The 3,539-nt window shown below is 50.0% G+C and overlaps 1 pseudogene; it reads right to left on the reverse strand.

Annotated features, from left to right (window-relative positions):
• LOC102860110 overlaps positions 1–922 on the reverse strand; it is a 16,194-nt pseudogene extending 15,272 nt beyond the window's left edge.
• Positions 923–3,539: the final 2,617 nt, after the last annotated feature.

Here is a 3,539-nt window from a genome sequence, read left to right on the forward strand (position 1 = left end):
TTTTGGGTACGTGTACCGTCAAATCAGATCTGACTGGTACAGGAGGAGATTGCCCCTCCTTCCCCTGTAGAGCATCTGGTGGATTCGAACCGTGTGCCTCTGGGATTGTAGTTGCAGCTCCTTGCCACTAGGCCACCAGAGCTCCCCCATTAGATAACTTTTAAGTGGGTTGATTGGCTCAGTTCTCAAGAGTGATCAATACCAACTTTATCACTACGATGGACATAATTTCATCCTGGTGATGTCCATCAACCAACTGCCTGGTAAAAATTTTCAAGGGTCCTGGGTGGTTGGAACCTCGAACCAAAAAAGGGAGCTGGAGATGTCAGGATTCCAATTTCTGATCAGTGAGTTTTATGTTTTGATTGTTGCCTCCAAAGCAGGTAACATTGGCTAATCTGAATGATAATAAGGCTGAAAGGTTCATGCGTGACACATGCAGGAGAATAGGAGAATTGGAGAGTCTCTACATCCCCAATACCGAGAAACACTCGGTTATCGGTAAGGTGGTCTCTGCCACGGTCTGGGTGGCCCGGAAGGCTGCCCAGTATCTCTGCAACACTTTGCTTATGGGGACTATCATATATGTGGAAATGGACACTAAGGGGGACACTTGCATGTAGGCCTACATATGAACTTTTGCTCATCACCCCTTACTCACTGTTGACTGTGTATCCAATGGTAAAAGAGCATCTGCAAATGTTGGAAGCTTTGAGATGGTTCCACAACGGCAGTCTGTGTGCAGGCTGTGGCTCTGGCTGCGCTTTGTGCATCCCCAACAGAGGTAGGACACCGTTTGCCCAGGACAGGGCTTACGCGAGCTGTCGTCTGGACGCATCTGACTCCTATAGGTAGGTAGGCATGTCACCACGCCAACACCATGGCTGTGCACCATCTTCTCGAAGGACACCAGCCATTCCATTCCCTAGACCACCCATACTTTTCTTAATTTTTCAGCCAGGAGCCAACAGCCACACGAAATCCCTGGAGAGGGGACAGACAGTTTCTGGCCTTTTACAGGCGGCGCTGTGATCATCCTTGTGTTGACCACTCTGAGTTGGTGTTACTGGTGTTATGGGTTAGTGAATGTAGTGGTTGCCTTGCCGGGGACCCTCAGTATCTTTTCCTTTGTGATTGAGGGAAGCATTGGCTTCCCCAGTAAGGGCCAACCTCAGTACTCGGCCAGGACTGTCCCCACTCCACCGCCCGCCCAAGCAGTCCTTGTCTCCATTCCTTGGGTCACTTTCGAGTCTACCTTCTGTCCCTACCAGGCTTAGTGCTCCCACTTCCTACCGTCCAATGAGAAGCACTGTACAGCAGTCCCCCTCGGGGCCCGTGATGGTGGGGAGTCCTTGAGTGCGACCACATTCCTGCCCTCACCACCCTCGAAGACTGTGTCCAAGGAGGACCTGGGCACACTACCTTGACCCCCACCCCTGGACAGCCACAGCATGGAGCAGGGTTTCTGGTCTATATGTAGCCACAGCCCAGAACCCTGTGAAAGCCCTCGTATGGCCACGCAGGAGTGTCACGTCCTCGTAGGAGTCATTGTCTGTGTGCCCTGAGAAGCCCCCATGACAGCCTTTATTCTCATATTGAGATTGTATTCAAGAATGGTGTAGAAAGTTGCCCTTCCTGAGCAAGCAGGAATCGGACTCTGAGCTCCAGCCTCATGTTCTTTTCTTTGCTCTTCCTCTTCAGACCATTTGGCATCCCTTACCAGTACAGATTTTGAGGCCCCACACCATCCTCCTCATGACTCTCTTTTACGGACACGGAAGACATTGGCCCCGTGACACCACAAGATTCTGACAAGGATGACGATCGAGTCCTAGTCTTGGACTTTCAGACCGTACCTGTGCCATGCCTCCTAGACTGTGCCGATCTTCTGGGCAAGACAGGTGATGTGGCTTTTGATATGTTGGCAGGTAGGACCCACAATCTCTGAAAACATGGAGCCTGTCAAGCAGGGTTCAGGTGAACATGTGGAAATATTCTCTGCTGAGCTTGTGCCCAAGGAGAACCTTGGCACCCCTAGTGGGACCACACCCCTAAACAGCCACAGTGTGGATTTGGGTGGCTGGCTGGATTTTGGCTGGAGCCCACAGCCTTTTAATGGTCCTGTTATGCCCCTGTAGGAGTTGACAGCTGTTGGGCCTGAAGAGCTTCATCGAAGCCTCTGTTCTCCCACTGAGACACTTTCTGTTGAAGGAACAGTGCACAAAGCTGTCCTTCGTGAGTGAGTAGTTTTCCAACACGGAGCTGCACATGAAAGCAGCCCCATGTCACCCTTTCTCTTTTCCCCGTCCTCCTTTCCCCCTTTGGCAACAACTCCTATCCTTGTTTTCTAAGCTCCATGTCACCATCTCTGCACCTGTCTGAGTCTGGCTTGGAAAACATCAGTCGTATGCTACTACGCACACTTACGTAAGGATGACAGACTTGACGTAGGCCCTGGCCCTTGGCTCCTGCCTGACCCAGGCCCTTCCGACTCTGTTGGTTTTCTGGGCCAGATCGGTGATATGGCTTCAGATCATGTGGTAGACAGGAACCGGAACTCAGAAAAGATGGAGGTAGGTGCGTGTGTGGATGAGGTTGATGAGGTGATGGGCATCTAGGTTCTGCCCTCCTCCTTTTTGCTGATGTCTTTTTCTTTGTCTCCCTCTCTCTCTTCCCCAGTGCTCTCCTGCCCTTATGAGACTGAGCAGGAGGGTTATGTGGTGTTTATTAATTAACATTTCTCGTGGACTGTCATCAGCTAGTCTGGACATACGAAGAACCACCATAGGAGAAATTACAAGGTAAAGATTGACCCAGTTTTCAAGGACAATTGTAAATGGCATCAACATGATGGACATCATTTCAGCCTGGGGATGTTCATCAAGCGCACAGTGGAAACTGTTAAGTATCCCAGGAGGTTGGAATCTGGACCAAAAACGAGGAGCTGGAGCCGTCAGTGTTGAAATTCTTGATCTATGAGTTCTATGTGGGCTTGTTGCCTCTGAACCAGATGGTATTGGCCAATCTGAATGATGAAAACTTGCTGTGAGACATGTCCAGGAATGTAAATTCTCTACAGCAACTAGACCGAGAAACACTTTGGCAGCTACAAGGTCGTATTTTCCATGTTGCAAGTATCCTGAGACGCTGTCCATCATCTGCACAGCACTTGGGTCAGGGGTAGTATCCTTTGTGGCGTTCGACATCAATGCACGACTTGCATGCAGTCTTATCTGTGAAGTGTGGCTCATGGGAGAGCTTGAAGCTGTTGGAAGCTCTGAAATGCTGTAAGAAGGGCAGACTTTATGCAGGCTCTGGCTTCAGTTCCTTTTCGTTCATGTCCACAGTGAACGGACATCGTTTGCCAAGGCCAGGGTTTATTCTTGCTTTGGTCTGAAAGGTACCCAACTCTTATCAGTCTGTCACCTCTCTGGCAGCGTGCATGGGGACCATTTACTCGAAGGACTGAAGGTATTCTATTTGACATTCCACGTTCTCCTACCTCTTCATCCAGCACACTACAGTCACATTCCGTTTAT

This window comes from Elephantulus edwardii, unplaced genomic scaffold (genome assembly GCF_000299155.1).
Source record: "Elephantulus edwardii isolate Elephantulus edwardi_28Jun2011 unplaced genomic scaffold, EleEdw1.0 scaffold00496, whole genome shotgun sequence".
Classification (NCBI taxonomy): domain Eukaryota; kingdom Metazoa; phylum Chordata; class Mammalia; order Macroscelidea; family Macroscelididae; genus Elephantulus; species Elephantulus edwardii.